Genomic DNA, 25801 nt, shown 5'->3' with positions numbered 1-25801 from the left:
GGGAACCTCCTGTGTGGGTTCAAATCCAGCTACCGGACTTCCTGTGCAGAGTTTGTATGTTCTCCCCGTGCTTTCGTGGGTTTCCTCCGGGCACTCCGGTTTCCTCCCACATTCCAAAAACATTTCAGGTGAATTGGCCGGTCCAAATTGTCCCTAGGTGTATGCAAGTGAGATGTCTGTCCCCGTGTGCCCTGCGATTGGCTGGCAACCAGTTCAGGGTGTCCCCTGCCCACTGCCGGATGATTGCTGGGATGGGCTCCACCACCCCCGCGACCCTACTGAGGATAAGCGGTGCAGCTGATGAGATGAGATGAGACGCTCGCGCTTTATTGTTTAAATAAACGCGTTATATAGACTACGATCGCCCAATTATTTTAATTCGCTCGCTTTACGGTTTCAATAAGCGTATTATATAGAATACGATCGCTTTTGTTGTTGCGCAGCAGAATGCGCGTTCAAGCGAGGGGGGGAGCATTCTGTAAGGGAGTCATATTTGGGCACAACTCGGCTTGTACCCGCGCTGCGGGATAGGTGCTCGCTCGCCAATAATAAGAATAAGCGGTGCAGATAATGAGATGAGATAAGATTTTATTTTCTTTTTTTCTTTTTGAAGGGGCGTCGCTACAGATTTTACCTTTTTGCGGGTGGTTTTGCTCCTCATTAAACGGGTCTAAAAAAATAATAATTAAAAAAAAATATATATATGTATATAAAAAAATATTTTTGAAGTGGCGTTGCTACTTCGCAGATTTTCAGTTTTTGCGGGTGATTTTGGTCCCCATTAACTGCGATAACCGAGGTCTTACTGTATATATTTGTCGCCAATTTTGAATTTCAACCCCGATAACACTAAATTTTGGGGACCCATAGATCTCTGTTGGGACCCATAGATTTTTGAGCATGTGAGTCCCCGGGACCCATCACTTTTCACAGGTAAAACGAACAACTGCATTTGCCATAATTTTTCCAACATTTCACAATAAAAGACAGTCGGTGCATCCGTTTTACCGACCATTTCCCCGTAGATTGTTTTCCCTCGAGCTTCTCAACTGGAACAGAAAACAGAAATGGAACAATTATCATTATCTGCAATTTTCAGAGTTGTCCCCTTCAAACAGGAGAAACCTGTTCACTGCACAGGAAAATTCTTGAGCCCCTTATAGAAAAATGTGGATTTTTGTGCCCCACCCTAAGAAGTTTTGAAAGCTTATTAGCCAACTCTGAAATAAATCAACACATGCAAAACTGTAAATTATAACTTTTGAAAGATTTGAGGAAGGGCTTCGGAGACTCCCTGAGGAGAAATTTGGGTTTTACCAATTTTCACGGAACACAAATTATGAAAAATATGGTAGCTTGTCTACTCTCCGCAATGTTCATATCTTGAAGTTATAACCAGGGTTATATGTTTATCCTGGTTGGCCCGCGACCTTAAGTGTGTTTTGAATTTTGGCTCCTTCTACAATTGAGTTTGACATCCCTGGTATACACGATACTACTACCACCCCCATGCTTCACAGTAGCGATAGTTTTCTTTGGATTGTACTCTTCCAAAACACACTTATGTTTGTTTTTCTGCTGCTCTAAAAACTATCTGCATCATGTGATGTTGATTATATTTTGTCCACAATTACTTCTTGAAGGATTCAATGCCAAACGCTCTCTTCATATTGAAGGCCTACAGAAAAATGTAGTTCGGTAGCCATATAGGCTAGGACATAACAAAAGAAAGCTCGAAGACTCATGTTCTTTCTAGCCACACAACAGTTGAACATTGCAAGTTTCTCAAAAATACATAGGGTTGGGTAGGGTTACTTTAACTTGATTACTTTCAATTACTTTTGGATGACTCCAATACCAAATATGCTGAAAAAAGACAAAATAAACTAAATATGAATAAAATGACTCAATTTCGTGCAGGCTTGGGGAGTAACGGAACACGTGGAACGGCAAAAATGATTTTGGCAAGCTGTTTGGATTTATTTTCATTTTGTTTCTGTTGCATTTTATGTTAGTTTTGCTGGAGATCAAAGAGATCAAAGCCAGGAGAGAAAGCTTACCATGTGTTGTGAGTCATCATTTTATTCCTATTTAGTTTCTTTTGTCTTTTATTAGCATATTTGGTATCGGAGTCATCCAAAAGTCTTTGAAAGTAATCCAGTTAAAGTAACCCTACCCAACCCTGGTCGCATTTTATGTTCGTTTTGCCGGAGATCAAAGAGATCAAAGCCAGGAGAGAAAGCTTACCATGTGTTGTGAGTCATCATTTTATTCATATTTAGTTTATTTTGTCTTTTATTAGCATATTTGGTATCGGAGTCATCCAAAAGTCTTTGAAAGTAATCCAGTTAAAGTAACCCTACCCAACCCTGAGTGACAAGAAACCAAGGGGACTAAGTACTCACAAAGGGAAGAGTTGTGATTGGAGGAAAAATTTGGGGAAATCAAGACAATCGACCATCGCAGTAAGGAAGAAAATTGAACTCGGAAGTGTGGATCATGAATAATAATAGAACCACCCTGGCATTTTTGTCGCATTTGATGTTAGTTTTGCTGGAGATCAAAGAGATCAAAGCCAGGAGAGAAAGCCTACCACGTGTTGTGAGTCATCATTTTATTCATATTTAGTTTCTTTTGTCTTTTATTAGCATATTTGGTATCGGAGTAATCAAAAAGTCATTGAAAGTTATCCAGTTAAAGTAACCCTACCCAATTTATGACAATCAATAATCCCAAGAGTTGAAATTAGAAAATATCATCTTCAATCAGTGTTGCTTACCTGTTGAGGATGCGATGCTCAGAAACAAGTCCTATCACTACAACGGACACGCAAGAATGAACCTGTTCCACATTATAGACAACAATTTTCTTCTCAACTCGCTCATAATGACCCTTTTTACAGTGCTTCTAAGATACCACATAATTACACCCCCGCCTTCTGTTCAGGTGAAAAACACCAAATTCTAAGCTTTGAGTCCTAATACAAATTGTTATCAGTTTTATACTACTTTCAGACATAAAATGGGAAAACTCCGTTTGAAAGTGGGATTTAGACAGAAAGAATACTCCAAGCAAGAAAAGGACTTTTCTGCTAAAATGGACTCAATTATATTCCTGATTACGCTATGAGGAGGATGATAATGGATTGGACAGCAAACCATGAAGAATATATGAACTGAAAAATCTGAAGTGATAACTTGCTTTGTATTACCAATTAAATGTGATGATTAAAATTGAATGAAAATATCTCATCTCATCTCATTAGCTACACCGCTTATCCTCAGTAGGGTCGCGGGGGTGCTGGAGCCCATCCCAGCAATCACCGGGCAGTGGGCAGGGGACACCCTGAACTGGTTGCCAGCCAATCGCAGGGCACACAGGGACAGACATCTCACTCACTCGTTCACACCTAGGGACAATTTGGACCGGCCAATTCACCTGAAATGTTTTGGAATGTGGGAGGAAACCCACACAAGCACGGGGAGAACATACAAACTCCGCACAGGAAGTCTGGAGCTGGATTTGAACCCACGCAAGGAGGTTCCCAAGACATGAACTGTGCCGCACATGCGCTAACCACTGCGCCGCCGTGCTGCCCTGAATGAAAATATCGATTAATATAATTATTTCAGGAATAATATTTTGTATAATGTACAATATTGTTGTGAACTGACGAAATCTTGTAGTGATTGGGGCGGCAGTAGCTCAGGAGGTAGAGCGCTCGTCTTGGGATCAAGGGATCCCAGTTCGAATCCCGGCTCGTCCGTGTTACATGTCGAAGTGTCCTTGGGTAAGACACTGAACCCCTGATACCCCCAATAGCAGGTTAGCGTCTTACATGGCTGCAAGGCCGCTATTGGGAAATGTGAAGCACAGTGTAAAGCGCTTTGGGATGTCTTGACTTGAAAATCGCTATATAAATGCAGATCATTTTATTTCATAACTGATTTGTATTACCAATAAACTGTGATGATTAAAACTGAATGAATGTATACATTTATATTATATATTTGTCGCCGATTTACAATTTCAACCCCGATAACCCTAAATTTTGGGGACCCATAGATCTCTGTTGGGACCCATAGATTTTTGAGCATGCGAGTCCCCGGGATCCATCACTTTCCATAGGTCAAATGAACACTGAGTAGTCTCATCTCATCTCATTAGCCGTACCGCTTATCCTCATTAGGGTCACGGGGGGGGGGGGGGGGCTGGAGCCCATCCCAGCCATCTCCGGGCAGTGGGCAGGGGACACCCTGAACTGGTTGCCAGCCAATCGCAGGGCACACAGGGACAGAAAACTCATTCGCTCATTCACACCTAGGGACAATTTGGACCGGCAAATTCAACTGAAATGTTTTTGGAATGTGGGAGGAAACCGGAGTGCCCGGAGGAAACCCACGCAAGCACGGGGAGAACATACAAACTCCGCACAGGAAGTCCGGAGCTGGATTTGAACCCACGACAGGTTACACTGCGCCGCCATGCTGCCTAACACTGAGTAGTGTCGCTCGCAATTTTGACCAAAAAAGGGTGTCATGTCCTGCATGGTCGCCATGACACCCAGCTGGTCCCGCCCCTTGACACCGGCTGAAACAGATTGACTTAATTGCGTGTGGGATTCTCAAGGGCTCGTTTTGGGACTGCCCGTTGCCATACCTTTGTTTTGTTTGACTCGAGGAAGACCTGTTCATGCCCGTTTGTTCTGAGTTATTGCCTTTAAGCCTGTTTTGTGAGTATTACCTAGAGTTTTTGATTGCCTGTAAGCCTGTTTATGTTTTGTCTTTGGTCCCTGCGTGTTGGACAACTTTTATCTTCTAAATAAAAGTAACAGATCGTAACGCAAATGAGTTCACACTTCCTGCCTCCTGGTCCGTTCCCTGACAAAGGGAGTATGTCACCCGTGACGATTTACAACCTTGGAATGGAAAAGGAGACTCTGAAAAGTTCTTGGTACCCGTGGCGAGCTGGGACCATGAAGTGCTGCTGTGGTTTGTTCCGTCCTGAATATGAGCAGGGTTGGGTAGGGTTACTTTAACTGGATTACTTTCAATTACTTTTGGATGACTCCGATACCAAACATGCTAATACAAGACAAAATAAACGAAATATGAATAAAATAATGACTCACAACACGTGGTAAGCTTTCTCTCCTGGCTTTGATCTCTTTGATCTCCAGAAAACAGGGTTGGGTAGGGTTACTTTAACTGGATTACTTTCAATGACTTTTGGATGACTCCGATACCAAATATGCGAATAAAAGACAAAAGAAACTCAATATGAATAAAATGATGACTCACAACACACGGTAAGCTTTCTCTCCTGGCTTTGATCTCTTTGATCTCCGGCGAAACGAACGTAAAATGCGACAGAAACAAAATGAAAATAAATCAAAACAGCTTGCCAACATCATTTTTGCCGTTCCATGTATTACAAGCCTGCCCAGAATTTAGTAATTTTATTCATATTTAGTTTCTTTTGTCTTTTATTAGCATATTTGGTATTGGAGTAATCCAAAAGTCATTGAAAGTAATCCAGTTAAAGTAACCCTACCCAACCCTGGATATTAACCTAATTCGGACTGTAGACACGCTTTTAAATGGATCTTGAAAATGATGCATTATCATTTTTGGAATTAATGTTTTAGTGCATCTTGTTAAGAAAAAATGTTTTTTCTAAATATTTGAGATGTTTGACTTAAAACCTTGGGCTGGGCTCACTTTAACCTGAGATATGCAAAATGTCTTTTTAGTGAGCCTCCACAGCCCATCCTCAAATACTTTCGACCAAGGGCGTAGTTTTAACGTTAGACGGGGGGAGGGGTCCCCACCAATATCGAGCAATCGTTGTTTTGTCCCTACCAATATTATATGATCACTTGAGAAAATATGCTCAGTCCCCAACAATACCGACACATAACCTGCGCCCTTGCTTTAACGAAAACATTTTCCATTTTTTGTTTGGATTTTTGATTTATTTTAGAAGACTGCTAAGCATGTGCATAACCAGACTGTTTTTGGGTGCTTAAGCACTACAAAATTTAACACAAGCACCCCCACAAAACAATAAAGGACAGAATAGACTTAAATATGATGAAAATCGCAAGATAAACTAAAATTAAAAGTAAAAAACAAAACAAAAATGTCAACAATGTAGCGTCAGAAATACTAATACTCCTTAACACTTGACCGCATGGTCGTCAGATTTTAATGGACTATCGATGAACCATTTATAATTTTAAAAATGTATGAATTGGTACTGATTTTTATGATGTCACGACCAGAACGGAGACAGGACCCACTCGCGTAACGTTTCTCACAGTTTTATTGGGAAGAAGGGAAAGGAGTGCAAACACGATCCAGAGTTTGCTGGTTGCTCGGATGCGGAAGTGGTCGAGGACAAAAACGAATCGTTTCCAGGACGGGAGAACCGACGTGGTCGAGACAGCCGTAACAGGAGACAAAATAGGAGCAAAAAACTGGCGAAAAAGGACTTGCCGTGTAAAAACAGAGATTTGCAGACGGACCGACCAAAGGGAACTGACGTGACAGAGTTTAAATACTGACAGGGAGCCAATCCGTCAACAAGCTTCAGCTGGCGCCCACGGGCGGGGCCAATTGGGCGCCATGGCAACCGTGACATCTGATACTGAGTTCTTGGTTATAACACGGCGTTAGATCATTTATTCATTATTTCTTTATGTATTTCATAAATGTAATTCAAATTCTTAAAAACAGGAAAAACATGTTTGTATGTTCTTGTTGGTGGAAAAGAGAGAGAGAAAAAAACACGAATAACCTTTAAAAGATGTACTTAGGGCGGGGCTCAAAAGTCAACATTTTTCTTTAAGGGGGCTCAAGAATTTTTTCATTATGGGAAAAAGTTAACACACCCTACTGGTAAACAAGTTTTTCCTGCTGGAAGGGGACTGCAATGAAACGAAAAATGATTCTTTTGGGTTTTTTTTTTTTCGTAAGAAACAAAATAACTTGTATTCATTGAGAAAGTAAGCATGTGTTGAAAATGAGACCAGCATGTATATTATTAATTTCTGTCCTTCTTTTCCTTTGTCGCAGTTGGGAATCTTGAGAAAAAGACCGGCGGGAAAATGGTCGGTAAAACTGATGACTCACAACACGTGGTAAGCTTTCTCTCCTGGCTTTGATCTCTTTGATCTCCGGCAAAACGCACATAAAATACGACAGAAACAAAATGAAAATAAATCCAAACAGCTTGCCAACAGGGCAACACGGTGGCGCAGTGGTTAGCGCGTGTGCGGCACAGTTCTTGGGAACCTCCTGTGTGGGTTCGAATCCAGCTACCGGACTTATTGTGCGGAGTTTGTATGTTCTCCCCGTGCTTGAGTGGCTTTTGGTATTGGAGTCATCCAAAAGTATCTGAAAGTAATCCAGTTAAAGTAACCCTACCCAACCCTGAATATGACTGCTCACTTAATAAATGCAATTGAATTGTTTATGTCCCGTTTTTTCAACCTGGTCCTCTTCAAACAGGAACAACTTGTTCCACGACTAGGAAGTGTTCGTTTTCCCCGTAAAAATTCTCGAGCCCCTTATAGAAAAATGTTGACTTGAAGGTCCACATCGCATACATTTTAAAGCTTATCAGCATATTCTGAAATAAATGAACGAGCGCAAAACGGCCCATTCTATCATTACAAAAAAATGATAAAGGGCTACGAGGGCTGAAATCAAATTTGAGATTTCCTATTTTTCATGGACTAGCCCTTAGTTCTGCAGTAAATTTCCTTTTTCACAGGGTGCATTCAAACATATTTCAAAAACCGCAGTATGTTTTCTGTCATTTCTTTAGGGAAGGGGTGTCAAATTTCCCCTTTTTCTTTTCTTCTTTGAATATTCCCGATAGCATAGCTGTATTTGGTTAATGGAGTCAGATAACTAATTCCAACAATTTGGTAAGCGCTACATTTGTAAATATAGTTTTTTTCCCTAACAAAAACAATATGGTCTACAAAGATAGATAAAGTTAAGTTTAACTTACTTCATGAAGATGCGCTTCAAGAGGTCGTCCTCCGTGCTAAAAAGTGGCCGAAAAAAAGCGTCCAACCGTTTTCTCAACCGCATTGAGCTTTCTTATTCCACTTTCATTTACAAAGAAACGTCTCGCCTCTTATTTACACTTCACACCAACCATATTGAATGGATGCACGAGATGTTAAACAATAAAAAAGTCAAAGTTCTTAGCGCGCTGGAGATACAGTATAGAATGTTTACACACAAATTAGGAAGAAGAAGCGGATTTCTTCTTCGGGATGGATGCTGGCTTTCACAGCGCCACCACACGCCAGTAGCGGCGGAAAGAAGCACTACAGTAATGTCCTCTCGTCGAAAAAACGTGCTCACAATACAAAATCTAACTTACAGCAATATTTTTCGGATATTTTTCGACATCCCGAAAATAATGTTGTTCGTAATGAAGGATTTTATACATTTGACCATAAAGGATTTTATACGATCGAATACAAACTACATTTAATGCAAAAGATATTCACTGGCTGGGCTGTGGTGCGATGTCAGGGCACCCTGGTGGAAAATGTTGTTTACAGTAACGGCGGGAACGGGACGTAAGGCTGATAAGATAATCAGCACATCCGGACGCAGAAAGGCCCTGATGACGTAGAAACGCTCGGTGTTGTTTTGAGTACTCCAGACATCACGACGCTCTTCGACAAGATGGTGAAGCCCAGGGGGGGGCTTCCTTGGCACGCCCATGGGAGGAGTCGGCACACCATTGTGCGGGGAGAAGATGGCCAATAGGAGGGGGCTAAAGGACTTCAGAAGACGTCTTCCCAGAGACTCCAACGACACTAATTAGGCTGTTTTCGATGGAGTACACTTAGTTATATTTTTAGGGAAAATAAATCTGTCCCCGTGTGGAAATGTCAGCTTCCTGTTCATCTTTTGTTGTTTATGTTTAAGGAAAAGGGACGAACCTAAGCTCTGATCTGATTTTCCCCAGACACATCGTTGAACCATTCTGATACAAAACACTGTGCAAGCGCGTGGATCACATGCAATTTTCCCTGTAATTTTCTTTACGGGTCTGAGCGCTCACACAAAGTCGGTGAGCGACGCTTGAAACAACAGTGAGCAACGGCAATCCCAAGTGTGGAAGATAATTCATTATCAAACATGTCCAAAACTTGACATCAAGTTACATTTTGCTGAGTTTCCGGCAATGCAAAATTATTTTTCTCTTTTGAATGAATTGACTCATGTACGATTGCAAAAGTTGTACGGCCTACAAACCTTGTTTGTTCTTACAATTCTTTCACAAAATATCCATTTCTTTTTATATCCTGATATATTTTGTCGCATAATAGTAACATTTTTGGGGGCTTATTTAGTCGGTTGTAAGATACAGAACTGTATTTAATCACATTTTTTAGTGGACGTACAATGTTGGCGACAAGATTCACTTGATATAATTAGAAATTATTTGAATGCAACACAAACTTTTTCTTCTTTTTTCCATGTTTTTTTCTACTTTTTTTAAATTCCTTTAAAAAAAATCTCATTGTGTCTATTTTTTCCGAGCTGTTACTTTTTTCTTTTTGTTCTCTATTTACTTTTTTTTACTACATTTCTTTCTTTTCATTTTTTTTCTGGCTTTTTTCTAAATTTTTTCCTTCTTTTTTTACCTTCCTTTTGTTTTTTTCTCAGCTTTTCACGACTTTTTTATTTTGGTATTTTTTTCTTTTTTGTTCTATTCCCCCCTTCCTTTAAGTCATTTTGTGCATAATTTTAGATAATATTTGGTCATGTTGGGATGAAAGAAGCAAAAACAACCCGAAGAGCCGTTTAGGACCCGAAAGAGCCGGTTCCTTTTAGTGAGCCGAGCCGAAGAAGCCGGTTCTCGACAAACTCTACTAACTTTACTCAACTTCGTTCTACTTCGACTCGACTTCGAAATACCGCATTTAGGACACAACGTCAGGGGAACCCGTGAATTTTTACCTTCAGGCACTGTAACTTTGACTTAAGTCGCTTCTTAATGAGTCATTTTGAGCCCTGATTTTTGTGCGCTGGCTAGATTTTCTTGTGCGCTGAAAAAAAGCACGCGGGCAGCTTAGAGGCAACACTGATCACATTAACATTGTTTGTGATACAAAGATGGCCGACCTAAATCCACAGGCTGTCCCCTGCCGCGCGATCTGATTGGCTGAAAACAAGCGCTGTCGGATATATGAATTGGAAACCTTCCATCCAGTAGGTCTATCCCTTTATTAGTACATCACATACTTTAAAAGAATAGATATTGTTAACAATTATCACTGGAACAGCTGCTTTTGCACCCACTCCAAGGTCAACTCGTCCTTGTCCTCCAAAAACATTTTCTGAGAGGAAAAATGCAATTAAAGGATTTTTTTCGAAAGCCATTGTAAAAAATGAGAAGACGTTCTTACCTGGCTAGGAAGGAACTCGTTTTCCACTGCTTCTACTTTGGTCGCGTAGCGCATCAGCTCCCTTTTATCAGCCCCTTTGGATTCAACACAATATTTGATTATCTCCCTAGGGATCAAATACAGCCCCTTGCAAAATTACTGCCCATAAACCTGTTGATAACATAGTAATAACATGAGAAGTGGTTATTTTACAAACTGGGTGCCCTTTGCGCTAATCTGTAATAAAAAGTGGCTTGACGCTTGAAAAATGTTGGATACCCCTGCTGTTTATGTCACGGTTGCCATGGCGCCCCATTGGCCCCGCCCGTGTGTCACGGTTGCCATGGCGCCCAATTGGCCCTGCTTGTGTGGCGCCAGCTGCAGATTGGCTCCCTGTCAGTATTTAAACTCTGTCCTGTCAGTCCCTTTTGGTCGGTCTGTCTGTGAATCTTTTTACTTGGCAAGTCCTTTTTCGCCTGTCTTTTGCTCCTGTTTGTCTCTCGTTACGATCCGTTTTGATCTCGACCACGTCTGTTCTCCCATTCCGAATTACGACCTCTTTTGATCTCCACCACGTCTGTTCTCCCGTCCCGGATAACAATCCGTTTTTGTTCTCGACCACGTCTACTGTCCTCTCCTGGCTTTCGACTATTTTCCGTTCCCGACACCGGCATCGCTTGCCACGGAAGTCCCACTTCCGCATCTGAGCAACCTACTCCCCGGGCACTCTTTCCCTTATTCCCAATAAAAAAATGAGAAGTGTTACACGAGTGGGTCCTGTGACCGTTCTGGTCCTGACAGTTTGGACTTTGGCTCGGTCATTATAACACCTGTATTTAGTTGGTTTTAAACTGTTCCATTGTAGAATTCGCTTTATATTTCGGGTCAGAAATTGTTTTTGTCTCTCGGAGACTCCAACAGATTTTCTACCAGAATCACCCTCTATTTGGCTCCATCCATCACCCCATCAGCTCTAGCAATATTCCCAGTCCCTGCTGAAGAAAAACAAGCCCAAAGCATGATGCTGCCACCACCATGTTTGACAACGGGATGATGTTTTCTGTTATGATTTGATGGTAGTGATGTTAAACCCATATGGGGTAGGCAGGAAAAACAAGGACGATACTTTTGCAAGGCACTGTAGCTGTTTTCTTGTTTCACAGTCATGTAACGAAAAGGTACGTTTACTTACCTGGCGGGGCTAAGAATATCACCATTCTGATGTTGGTGGGAAACCCTTGAATTTGTAATTCATGGGAATAGGCAATGATCTTGCGGGGCAGTCAAAGGAATGTAAATGTAAATGATCTGCTTTTCAATAGCGCTTTACAATGTGCTTCACACTTACCCATTCACACACACGCTCATACACCGATAGCAACTACCCGCTTATCGGGGGCATTAGGGACACTTCAACATATAACATTGAGGAGCCGAGGAATCGAACCTGTGACCTCACGATCCCATGACAACCGCTTTAGCTTCTTAGTTACTGAAAGACCTAACTACTAGATACAGATGATGTAAAGTATACACTTAAGTGGACCTATGGGATGAAAAACGGAGAGGCATTGATTTTATCTCATTATCACACAATTTTTTTACTCACAGTACCAGAGACAAATATTGGAGAATGGAGAAGACAAAGTCAGATGTGGTAATCTGAAAATGCTTGAGAGCTGACTGTCATGATTGATTGGCTGCTCATCTCTTTTTAACCCCCATCTTCCTGTCACCCATTGACAGCCCGTCTGCGAACCTCAGCCTCAAGCTAGGCAAGCCTCTTCGACCCTGACCTTTCTCCTGTCCTGATTCCTGTTTGATTCCAGGTTCCGACCCCTTTTCTGAACTCGATTGCGTTTCTGTTCCACCCTACGTTTCTGTTTCCCCTAACCCTAACCCTAAACCTATTCTAAGAATAGTATTATTACCCAAGAAATCTGGAAAAACTGAGGCAAGCAAAAGGGTTATACATATAAGATTAAAAAAATCCTCTACCATATGTTTAAGTCGCAGGCGTCAAACAGGCGGCCCGCGGGCCAGATCAGGCCCGCTAAGGGATTGAATTCGGCCCGTGAGACAACACTCAGAGAAGCGCAAGAGAAAAACAAGCTGCAGGTTGAAATATGTCAACTTGATGTTGCCAAAGCCAGGTGCCTCTCACAAAGACACTGTAATTGTATTCTCTCTCTCTCTCTCTCTCTCTCTCTCTCTCTCTCTCTCTCTCTCTCTCTCTCTCTCTTCCACCCCTTTTCTCCCACTCTGTCTCTCTTTTTCTCTTCCTTTGTTGCTCTTTGTTTCTTTCTCTCTCTGTGTCTTTTTAACTTCTTTTGCTCTAACTTCCTTTTTTCCTTTTCTCTTTCTCTCTCCCTACCCTTCGCACTTTCTTTTCTCATTTTTTCTCCTTCTGTCTTTCTATTTCTCTTTGGATTTTTTTCTTCCACTCCCTTTCTTTTCCCCCTCTCTCACAAATTTTTATCTTTTGTTTCTCACACTCTCTCCTCTCTCTCTTTTTCTTTCTTTGTCCCGCCCTCTCTCCTTTTCCCTCCCTCTTTCTATTATTTCTTTATCTCTCTTTTTCTTTCTCTTTAATCGACTAGTCCGGCCCCCGACAGAATGTTTGTTCTATCGTGTAAGTTTGACACCCTTGCGTTACTGCTTTGTTTTTGCGTTTTTTTGTTTCGTAATTTGATTTCTTTTAATTATTTTCATTTATTATATAGATTTGATGATTCATCACTCAAAAAAAACACTGCCTAGTAATTATTGCTTATGAGGCAGGATATCTGGGCTGGTCTGCCTGGAGCTTGTTTCTTAAATCTTCCATTGAGATGTTCTGAAAGAAAATCTGAATATTAAAAACAGAAGAAACATTTTAAAGAGCAAAATCGACAAAAAAATCACTCACCTCATGTTCTTCATCCAACATCAATGCTCCCATTTCAATTTTTACTACAAGAAATGAGGCACACAACCGTATTACCGGCTATAACATTGAACATAATACACATGTACCATGCGGTTCAAAATGATACCGGTGCAATGTGACTGACCAGAATATTCCTCCTTTTTAGTATATTTGTTATTGTTACATGCCAAACAAGTGACCAGTAGGGGGAGTAGATTCTCAGAAAACAAACAAGACCCAGCATTCATAATAAGGCACCCTCCGAAGGCTGGCAAATCGTTCAATGGGGTGTGTTAAAAAAAATAGCAGTGTTTGCTGTTGACTGTACAAACTCAAAACTATTTTGTATTTCCATAAAAAGATAGGGGGCAGCACGGTGGCGCAGTGGTTAGCGCGTGTGCGGCACAGTTCTAAGGTCTCGGGAACTTCCTGTGTGGGTTCAAATCCAGCTACCGGACTTCCTGTGCGGAGTTTGTATGTTCTCCCCGTGCTTGCGTGGGTTTCCTCCGGGCACTCCGGTTTCCTCCCACATTCCAAAAACATTTCAGGTGAATTGGCCAGTCCAAATTGTGTGGTGTATGCGAGTGAGATGTCTGTCTCCGTGTGCCCTGCGATTGGCTGGCAACCAGTTCAGGGTGTCCCCTGCCCACTGCCCGATGATTGCTGGGATGGGCTCCAGCACCCCCGCGACCCTACTGAGGATAAGCGGTGCAGCTGATGAGATGAGATGAGATAAAAAGATAGGATTTAGCAATCGTAATATTAAGTTTGTCATGGTGCCCAAATGGCCCCGCCCGTTGATGGATTGGCTTGCTTTCTATATTAAGCTCAGCACTCTCTTGCTTTTTTGTCAGCCCGTCAAATGAACGGTCTGCCTTAGTCGTCCGTCGGTCTGCCTGAGTCGTCCGTCAATCTGCCTGAGTCTTCCGTCTGCCTGTCCGCCTGCCTGACTTGTCCGTCCTCCTGCCTGACTCGTCCGTCCGTCTGCCTGACTTGTCCGTCCGCCTGCCTGACTCGTCCGTCCGTCTGCCTGACTCATCCGTCCGTCTGCCTGACTCATCCGTCCGTCTGGCTGGCTCGTCCGTCCTTCTGCCCGACTCGTCCGTCCGCCTGCCTGAATCTCCCGTCTACCTGCCTGACTCGTCTGTTTGCCTGCCTGTCTGCCTGCCTGACTCGTCCGTCCGCCTGCCTGACTCCGCCGTCCGCCTGCCTGCACGTTGCATGAACACAGTTTTTATTTTATAACTGCTTTCATTCCCACTCATTGCTGCTGTGGAATGCTCTGCCCCCTGAGATTCAATCTGCAACCTCAGTGGAAATCTAGGCGTAAAACACACTATTCTCTGTCCCTTCTCAAGGTTTCTTCATTTTCTTCATGTTGAGGTTTTTGAGTTTTTCCTTGCCCTCATGTAGGTTTTAGATCAGGGGATGGTGTCATAATAGTCTGGTTTGCAATAATCTGTGGTCTATGCAGCCCTTTGAGACTGTCCCTTCTCGAGGTTTCTTCATTCTCATCATGTTGACGTTCGCAGACGGACTGACAACAGGGAATTGACAGGACAGGGTTCAAATAGTGACAGGGAGCCAATCAGAACCTGCGGAAGGTGGCGCCAAATGAGCGGGCACAGGTGAGTCACATCAGTAATCATGACAAGAATACAAACCCTTTTAACCTTTTCCAACTCTGTAAAAATGTGTAAAATGAATCATAAGTTTCAACTAGGGGTTCAACTATGTAACAATGAGACGAGAGGGAAGATCAGCTGGCATGAAACAATAACAAATATACTAAGAACAAGGAATATTCTGGTTAGTCACATTCCGGGTTGAGTAGGGTTACTTTAACTGGATTACTTTCAATTACTTTTGGATTACTCCAATACCAAATTGTCAGACAGGACGGAAGGAAAACTGAGATCACTTGCGCTTGTTTCTTGGTTTTTATTGGAAGGAAGGAAATGACAAGGAGTAATTCTTCGATCCGTTGTTTGACGGATTGACGGGGCTTGACAGGCGGGTGAAGGCTTGGCGGGAATGGTCGTGAACAGGCGGACTCGTAGAGTTGTTGGTCGGGGCTGGAGAAGAAGGGCGTCGTCGTTTTCGGAAAAGAGTTCAGGAGTCCGACGGGCAGGGCAGGTCGTAGGCAAATTCGGAAACGGGTCGGCAACGGAGATCAATCAGAAGAAAACAGGAGGCAGGCAAAGAGTCGGAGGTACGGGCTTTCTGAGCTGAAGGCAACAGGTAGCGTAGTACAATCAGACAGCTTGTTTCCGGAAGCTGAGAAGTTAAATGGACATGGTGTGCTAATCAGCTGTCCTGGCTGTTGGCGCCAAATCCTGAGCACAGGTGATTGTGACACCAAATATGCTAATAAAAGACCAAAAAAACTAAATATGAATAAAATGACTGAATTTTGTGCAGGAATACATGGAACGGCAAAAATGATGTTGGCAAGCTGTTTGGATTAATTTTCATTTTGTGTTAGTTTTGCCAGAGATCAAAGAGATCAAAGCCAGGAGAGAAAGCTTACCACGTGTTGTGAGTCATCATTTTATTCATATTTAGTTTCTTTTGTCTTCTGTTAGCATATTGGGTATTGGAGTAATCCAAAAGTAATCAAGTTAAAGTAACCCTATTCAACCCTGGTCACATTGCACTGCTATTATTTGGAACTGCAGTATTTTTATGAAGATGAGCTGACTTATGAGTGCGTGTTTTGGAATATGAAGTATGTTCAGTTTATCCTTGAGGGCCCCATCCATGCGTACTCCAAAAAGGGCCTGGAGAGATATACACAATCAATAACAGATAACATTGACTTCCATCAAGGTTGTGTGCAATGCTCACTTTTTAATAAATACAAAATTTAAAAAAAATCTTTATCTATAACAGTGCCAAGTCCAAAATACGTAAATAGCAGCGAACGTAATAAAAGCAGAAGATGTCCGAAAAATGGGGTGGGCAAATTACGACCCACGGGCCACATGCGGCCCGGCAAGATTTTTCATCTGAGCCGCCAAACGATAATATTGTCACGGTCGCCATGGCGACCAGTCTGCCGCGCCCCCGAACTCAAGCTGAAGCAGATCAGCTGATTGCTGGTCTGCTACTTAAGGCTGGGTTGCGGGTTTGGCGGGCGCTGGCTCATTATATACACATTCCCCGGTCTGCTATGCCTTGTCCTGTTTTAGTTTTTAAAACGTTTTCCGTCTGTTATGCCCTGTCCTGTTGAGTTCGTGCCGGAGGAACTCTGTACCGTTCTGTTCTGATTGTAAGAATGTTTTTGTTTGTCTTGTCCCTGACTTTTGGACAAGTTTTATTTTGTTAAATAAAACTTATGGATCGTCACGCAATTGAGTTCTCCCTTCCTGCCTCCTGCCTCCGTTCTGGTCCGATCACTCCTTCCACTCCACTCCGCCTCGTGACAAATATATACAATAGTAAATAAAGTACTACGAATAAAAACAATACTAAAACAGAAATACTAGAAAATGCTACAAAATTACTGGAAAACTAAATATCTTAAGGACAAGGGACCTAATGTATTAATTTGATTTCATCCTAAAAAGAAAACAAATACTTTAGTAAGATTATCAACATACTAATACAGTAATACTATAATACAAAAATACTGCTAAAGAAATACTAAAACAGAAATACTACAAAAATACAACTAGAGTTATAATACAAATATACAAAATAAATATTACTAAAATACTTCTGAAATAGTAATGGCAAACAACATAAATACTACTATTCATACTCCTACAGAAATACTACAGAAATACCACTACAGTATCACAATAATACAAAAATACTACTGCAGAAATCTTATGACAGAAATATTAGAAAAATACTACTGCAGACATTTTATGACAGAAATACTACAAAAATCCAACAAGAGTAATATTACAATAGTACTACTGATATACTACAGAAATTATACAGATAACGACAACGAATACTCTGCTATGGAAATACTACAAAAGATTTTACAAAAATACTACAAAAATAAAAATAGTATTACAAAAATCTGGCTGTAGAAATACTACCAAAATAATACTAGAATACTTTTAACCTAAATATCAAATTTAGTGCTTTAAACAGGGAACTCGTGTACTAACTAATTTTGAGTGTTTAAAAACGAAATTGATGACACCATTCTATTTCAAAACAAATATATATCTCATCTCATCTCATTAGCTGCACCGCTTATCCTCAGTAGGGTCGCGGGGGTGCTGGAGCCCATCCCAGCAATCATCGGGCAGTGGGCAGGGGACACCCTCAACTGGTTGCCAGCCAATCGCAGGGCACACAGGGACAGACAACTCGCTCTACAGTTCATGTCTTGGGAACCTCCTGCGTGGGTTCAAATCCAGCTCCGGACTTCCTGTGCGGAGTTTGTATGTTCTCCCCGTGCTTGCGTGGGTTTCCTCCGGGCACTTGGGTTTCCTCCCACATTCCAAAAACATGCATTTCAGGTGAATTGGCCGGTCCAAGTTGGTGTGAATGAGCGAGTGAGTTGTCTGTCCCCGTGTGCCCTGCAATTGGCTGGCAACCAGTTCAGGGTGTCCCCTGCCCACTGCCCGATGATTGCTGGGATGGGCTCCAGCACCCCCGCGACCCTACTGAGGATAAGCGGTGTAGCTAATGAGATGAGATATATAAATAAATACTGTATGTTTATTCTTTAATTCTTCAGCCCTCTTTAACCCAATTCAGCCCTCATCTTCAAATAGATGCTCCAGGATTTTTTTTGCAGATATTATTAGCACCGTGGCAAATATTTAATTGTTCTCTGAATAAATACAAATAAAATTTTTCCAACGTTTCACAATCAAAATACATCAGTTTTACCGACCATTTTCCCGCCGGTCTTTTTCTGAAGATTCCCAACTGCGACAAAGGAAAAGAAGGACAGAAATTAATAATATACATGCTGGTCTCATTTTCAACACATGCTTACTTTCTCAATAAGTACAATTTATTTTATTTCTTACAAAAAAAAAAAAAAAAAAAGAATAATTTTTCGTTTCATTGCAGTCCCCTTCCAGCAGGAAAAACTTGTTTATCACTAGGGTGTGTTAACTTTTTCCCATAATGAAAAAATTCTTGAGCCCCCTTAAAGAAAAATGTTGATTTTTGAGCCCCGCCCTAAGTACATCTTTTAAAGGTTATTCGTGTTTTTTTTCTCTCTCTTTTCCACCAACAAGAACATACAAACATGATTTTCCTGTTTTTAAGAATTTTAATTACATTTATGAAATAAATAAAGAAATAATGAATAAATAATCTACCGCTGTGTTATAACCAAGAACTCAGTATCAGATGTCACGGTTGCCATGGCGCCCAATTGGCCCCGCCCGTGGGCGCCAGCTGAAGCTTCTTGACGGATTGGCTCCCTGTCAGTATTTAAACTCTGTCACGTCAGTTCCCTTTGGTCGGTCTGTCTGCAAATCTCTGTTTTTACACGGCAAGTCCTTTTTCGCCCGTTTTTTGCTCCTATTTTGTCTCCTGTTACGGCTGTCTCAACCACGTCGGTTCTCCCGTCCTGGAAAGATTCGTTTTTGTTCTCGACCACTTCCGCGTCTGAGCAACCAGCAATCTCTGGATCGTGTTTGCACTTCTTTCCCTTCTTCCCAATAAAACTAAGAAACGTTACGCGAGTGGGTCCTGTCTCCGTTCTGGTCGGGACATCATACAAATCAGTACCAATTCATACATTTTTAAAATAATAAATGGTCCATCGATAATCCATTAAAATATGACGACCATGCGGTCAAGTGTTAAGGAGTATTAGTATTTCTGACGCTACATTGTTGACATTTTTGTTTTGTTTTTTGCTTTTAATTTTAGTTTATCTTGCGATTTTCATCATATTTAAGTCTATTCTGTCCTTTATTGTTTCGTGGGGGTGCTTGTGTTAAATTTTGTCGTGCTTAAGCAACCAAAAACTGTCTTGTTACGCACATGCTTGGCATTCTTCTAAAATAAATCAAAAATACAAAAGAAAAATGGAAAGTGTTTTCGTTAAAGCAAGGGTGCAGGTTATGTGTCGGCATTGTTGGGGACTGAGCACATTTTCTCAAGTGATCATATAATATTGGTAGGAACAAAACAACGATTGCTCGATATTGGTGGGGACCCCTCCCCCCGTATAATGTTAAAACTACGCCCTTGGTCGAAAGTATTTGAGGATGGGCTGTGGAGGCTCACTAAAAAGACATTTTGCATATATCAGGTTAAACTGAGCCCAGCCCATGGTTTTAAGTCAAACATCTCAAATATTTAGAAAAACAATTTTTTCTTAACGAGACGCACTAAAACATAAATTCCAAAAATGATGATGCATCATTTTCAGAATTCATTTAAAAGCGTGTCTACTGTCCGAATTAGGTTAATATCCAGGGTTGGGTAGGGTTACTTTAACTGGATTACTTTCAATGACCTTTGGATTACTCCAATACCAAATATGCTAATAAAAGACAAAATAAACTAAATATGAATAAAATTACTAAATTCTGTGCAGGCTCGTAATACATGGAACGGAAAAAATGATGTTGGCAAGCTGTTTGTATTTATTTTCATTTTGTTTCTGTCGCATTTTAGGTTCGTTTTGCCAAAAGAGATCAAAGCCAGGAGAGAAAGCTTATCACATGGTGTGAGTCATCATTTTATTCATATTTAGTTTCTTTTGTCTTTTATTAGCATATTTGGTATCGGAGTAATCCAAAAGTAATTGAAAGTAATCCAGTTAAAGTAAACCTACCCAACCCTGTTAATATTTATGTCCTAGTCATGTTTATTTGTGAAGCCCTTAGTCTCAAAGGGATGCACAGATTACAGACTAATATTACACAATCCCCTGATCTAAAACCTACATGAAGGCAAGGAAAAACTCAAAGACCTCAACATGAGGAAAATGAAGAAATCTTGAGAAGGGTCCCCATTGTCTACTCAAAAATACTTCAGAAAAACAACAAAAATACTACTCAATAGCTACAAAACTAAATATCAATTAGTGCTTAAAAACAGGGACCTCATATATTATTTTGCTTTCATTCTGAAAATAAAAAATAGGATATAATTACTACACAAATACTACTAGAGTAATGCTATATTACAAAATACTACTACTGTTACAAAAATACTACAAAAAGAAAATTACAAAAATACTAAAGAAATACGTTATGACAAAAATACTACAAAAATACTGCTTTAGAAATACATCCATTATACTTCTACTGAAACGCTAAAAAAAATACCAATTCATGGTACTATAATATTCAAACCTACTCGAGAAATATTGCAACAAAAGTACTACTACAAGAGGTTTACAACAGAAATACTGCAAATTACACTTATAGCGATACTACAAAAAATATTCTGTGGAAATATTACAATATTATTACAAAAATAAAACATTGTACTACAAAAATACTACAGAAATACTAAAGGTATACAACAGACATTATTATATGGAAATACTGCAAAATACAACAGATATAGTACAAAAAGTCTCATGGAATTCAACAAAGAATTTTGCAGTAAAAACACTTCAATATTTCTTTCTGGATTTTAGAAAACATTTCATATGTAATGTCCACTTTGACACCGATCATATAATGCGTTTTTTAAATAATCCCGAATAAATGTTGATAATGGAAAAATATTATTAATAATATTGACATTTTCAATCCAAAAATGTGCTTACCTGTAAAGGACGCAGTGCTCTGGAAAATGTCACTATGGGAACTGATGTGCAAGGTAAGAACCTGTTCTATATAATTGTCACCTATATACTTTTAGTGCATATTGTCCATAATTGCCTTTCTCAAGTCTCTTTTTATTGTCTGACTTAATGACAATGCACCCTGCGGGGGAGGTTCGAAAACTCCAAATTGCTCAAGAGCTTAACCAGGCTTTAAATTATACTACAGAGTGTTATTCGTGTCATGTCTGGATTTGATAGACATAGGGCAGGGGTGTCAAACTCAATTTAACCCGGGGGCTACACGAGAGAACAAACATTCTCTCGGGGGCCGGAATAGTAGATTAGAGAGAACGAAAAAGGAGAAAAAGAAATAAGAGAAAGAGAGGGAGAGAATAGTAGAAAGGGTGGGACAAAGAAGGAGAGAAAGGGAGAAAGAGAGAGAAAAGAGAGAGCGAGCGTGAGAAACAAAATAGATAAAAAGAGAAATAGTGAGAGAGGGGTAAGAAAGAGAGAGAGAGAACAAAATCTAAAGAGAAATAGAAAGAGACAAGGAGAGAAAAGAGAAGGAGAGAAAGAGAGAAGGGGAAAGCAAGAGAGAGATAGATAGAGAGAAAAGGAAGTTAGAGTGAAATAAGGTAAAAATACAGAGACAAAGAGGAACAAAGAAAGAGAAAAAGAGAGACGGGGCTAGTGAAAGAGAGAGAGATAAAGAGTGGAAGGAAGATTGAGAGAGAGAGAGAAAGAGAGATACAAGTACAGCGTTTGTGAGAGGCACCTGGCTTTGGCAACATTAAGTGGATATATTTCAACCTGCAGCTCATTTTTCTCTTGCACTTCTCCGAGCGTTGACTCGCGGGCCGGATTTAGTCCCTTAGCGGGCCTGATCCGGCCCGCGGGCCGCCCGTTTGACACCCCTGACATAGGGGGAAATCCATTTGAAGGTCTACGATGGGGGATTGATACCCACTTATGTTTAGTTTTCTTTGAAGACAGAAAAAGCTTTATTCATATGATATAGACCAGGGGTCAGCAACCTATGACACGCGAGGGGTAAACCAGTGGCACGCAAGCACACAGCAATATAATATATATATATATATATATATATATATATATATATATATATATATATATATATATATATATATATATATATATATATATATATATATATCCCAACACATCATCTCATCTCATTATCTGCACCGCTTATCCTCAGTAGGGTCGCGGGGGTGCTGGAGCCCATCCCAGCCATCTCCAGGCAGTGGGCAGGGGACACCCTGAACTGGTTGCCAGCCAATCGCAGGGCACACAGGGACAGACAACTCACTTTCATTTTTTTGTAATGATAGAATGGGCCGTTTTGCGTTGGTTGATTTATTTCAGAATATGCTGATAGGCTTCAAGTCAACATTTTTCATAAGGGGCTCGAGAATTTTTACGGGGAAAACGAACACTCCCTAGTAGTGGAACAAGTTGTTCCTGTTTGAAGGGGACCAGGCTGAAAAAACGGGACATAAACAATTCAATTGCATTTATTAAGCGAGCAGTCATATTCAGGGTTGGGTAGGGTTACTTTCAATTACTTTTGGATTACTCCAATACCAAATATGCTAATAAAAGAAAAAAGAAACTAAATAAGAATAAAATGACTAAATTTTGTGCAGGCTTGGGGAGTAACGGAATACATGGAATGGCAAAATGATGTTGGCAAGCTCATCTTATCTCATCTCATTATCTGCACCGCTTATCCTCAGTAGGGTCGCAGGGGTGCTGGAGCCCATCCCAGCCATCTCCAGGCAGTGGGCAGGGGACACCCTGAACTGGTTGCCAGCCAGTCGCAGGGCACACGGGGACAGACAATTCGCTCGCTCATTCACACCTAGGGACAATTCTGACCGGCCAATCAACCTGACATGCATGTTTTTGGAATGTGGGAGGAAACCGGAGTGCACGGAGGAAACCCACGCAAGCACGGGGAGAACATGCAAACTCCACACAGGAAAGTTGGTAGCTGGATTTTGAACCCATGACCTCAGAACTGTCTCTCTCTCTCTCTCTCTCTCTCTCTCTCTCTCTCTCTCTCTCTCTATCTATCTATCTATCTATCTAAGACAAAAGAAACCAAATATGAATAAAATGACTCAATTTTGTGCAGGAGTAACGGAACACATGGAACGGCAAAAATGATGTTGGCAAGCTGTTTGGATTTGTTTTCATTTGGTTTCTGTCGCATTTTATGTTCGTTTTGCCGGAGATCAAAGAGATCAAAGCCAGGAGAGAAAGCTTACCACGTGTTGTGAGTCATAGTTGTATTCATATTTAGTTTATTTTGTCTTTTTTAGCATATTTGGTATTGGAGTAATCCAAAAGTGATTGAAAGTAATCCAGTTAAAGTAACCCTACCCAACCCTGATCGTCTCACATAGAGCACTACACATAACGTTTAGGGGGTGGAAGTGTGCCCCCTAGGTTAAATGCATTACACACATATTGACTTGAGGGGGATTGATGGGGTGAGATAAGCTAGGTCGGGGGTCAGCAACAAGCGGCTCTGGAGCCTCATGCAGCTCTTTGGCGCTCCCTAGTGGCTCCCTGACGCGCTTCCAAAAATATTTAGGGAGGGTAATATATTGTTGTTTCAAAATGATTTCTGTAGAAGCATAAACAGAACTGTCAAGACCAGAACGGAGACAGGACCCACTTACGTTGCGTTTTTCACAAGTTTTATTGGAAGAAAAAGAAAGGGCTGCGCCCACGGTCCGGGGTTCACCGGACGCGGGAAGCAAGTCGCTCTGAAACTTGTGCTTCGAACGCGGAAGTGGATCTTCCGTGGCGAACGACGGCGGTGTCAGGGACGAAAAAAGCGGGTCGGTAGCCGGGACAGGAGAGCAAAAACGTGGTCGGGGTCGGAAGCGAGTCGTAAGCCAGAATCAGGAAGAAAACGTAGTCGGGGACAAAAAGAGGTCGAAAGCCGGGACGGTAGAGCAGACGTGGTCAGGACAAAAAACGGGTCGAAGCCGAGGACAGACGGGGGCAAAAAACGGGACAGGTGGGAGTCAGGGTCGAAAAAGGCTTGCCTAATCTTCACAATATTGATGTTGATTCTGAACTGCTGCATTTGACTGCTAGTTCGCAGCATGACCCAACAAATACCTTCCCGCAATCTACCAGTACTGTATGACCACAGTGACACACCTTGGAAGCCCCCTTGTTTTTAAAAAATAGGTACTGGTGTCCGTGGTAACACTCTTCCTCCGTTAATTTTGTTCATTTTTCTATTTTATCATGTATTCTTCTTCTTTTCCTTTTTCAGAAGTGCACTTGGTGTGTAGATTGACTATGACGTTCACCAGAAATGGTGTATGCGTGTATTTTGTCCATTTAGTGTTTTTCTTAAAGTCACAGTAAATGGTAAATGGTAAATGGTAAATGGTAAATGGTTTGCATTTATACAGCGCTTTTCAAGTCAAAGACCTCCCAAAGCACATTACAATGTGCTTCACACTTACCCATTCACACACACTCACACACCAATAGGGAGTCAGCCATGCAAGGCGCCCACCTGCTTACTGGGGGTATTAGGGATTCAGTGTCCTGCCCGAGGACACTTTGTGTAAAATATTTGACCGCTAGATGGCACTGTTGTCTAAAGCGAAAAAAAAAAAAAGAAAACAGTGCCACGCCAAGCAAAGAGACACCAGGCAAACATGGTGGACTACTATGTATGGATTCCACTATGTAAAATAAATACTAATTTCTCGACCTATGATTTTTTTTCTAGAAAATAACATTGATATGAAAATTCATGTATTTTTTCCTAATATTCAAATCAATCTCTTTACTGAACGAATTTGTTTATACCACTAGGAGGCACTAAATATTACGCACTGTACCTTTAAAAAAAGGTTGATCACATTGCCCTGTATATATTAACCAATACTTTTTGCGGACAATATATCTGTATTATTTGTAATTGCAACATCATTTGCCTGGTAATCCTGAAGGGGGGATACCACATGTGCGGTCCCTTCTCAAGGTTTTTTCATTTTCCTCATGTTGAGGTTTTTGAGTTTTTCCTTGCCCTCATGTTGTTTCCAGATCAGGGGATGGTGTAATAATAGTCTGAAATAATAGTCTGTGCAATAACCTGTGCAGCCCTTTGAGACTCTTTGTGATTAAGGGCTATACAAATAAAAATGACTTGACTTGACTATGAATAACCTATATTTTATGTTGCCGATATCTATGTATTATTTATTATTTATTATTGCAACATCCATTTTGGCCTGGTCATCCTAGAAGGGGGATTACCTCATGTGTGGCCCCTTCTAAAGTTTTTTTCATTTTCCTCATGCTGAGGGTTTTGAGTTTTCCCTTGCCCTCATGTAGGTTTTAGATCAGGGGATGGTGTCATAATAGTCTGTGGTCTGTTTAGCCCGTTGAGACTCTTTGTGATTAAGAGTTATACAAATAAACATGACTGGACCTAAAGAAGAATATGAAACAAACGAAAAACATTATTATGTTGTTTCAAATGTAATCAAATTTACTACAGTGGCTTGAGATTGACCGAATTCAAGTTTAAGTAATAATTTGCTTATTTTTTTTGAACATTTTTCAGTTAAGTTATCATTATTTACGTCATTCTTATATTTATTTTTTCTCTAAATTGTACAATTTAAAACATTACGCATCGTCCAGGCGTATGACGTCAGATGCGTGACGTACGCTTACGTCAACTCTCCCCCTTCCC

The 25801-nt window shown here is 40.9% G+C and overlaps 2 long non-coding RNA genes across 2 annotated transcripts in view; both read right to left on the bottom strand.

Moving 5' to 3' along the window:
- The window catches only part of LOC148358872 (uncharacterized), a 288823-nt gene that overhangs the window by 197434 nt on the left and 65588 nt on the right, over positions 1–25801 (bottom strand). The gene's annotated exons all lie outside the window — the stretch shown is intronic.
- Positions 13210–18227, bottom strand: LOC148358875 (uncharacterized). Its single transcript, XR_015851494.1, has 4 exons — positions 18193–18227; positions 16033–16111; positions 13332–13375; positions 13210–13259 (listed from the first exon to the last, which is right to left on the bottom strand). It is a non-coding gene; the product is annotated as an uncharacterized LOC148358875 (long non-coding RNA).

Source organism: Urocampus carinirostris, chromosome 10 (genome assembly GCF_059441175.1).
Source record: "Urocampus carinirostris isolate Australia breed hairy pipefish chromosome 10, RoL_Ucar_1.0, whole genome shotgun sequence".
NCBI classification, from domain to species: Eukaryota; Metazoa; Chordata; class Actinopteri; order Syngnathiformes; family Syngnathidae; genus Urocampus; species Urocampus carinirostris.
The sequence above is the reverse complement of the archived record's forward strand: the minus strand, read 5'-3'. Positions and strand labels throughout refer to the sequence as shown.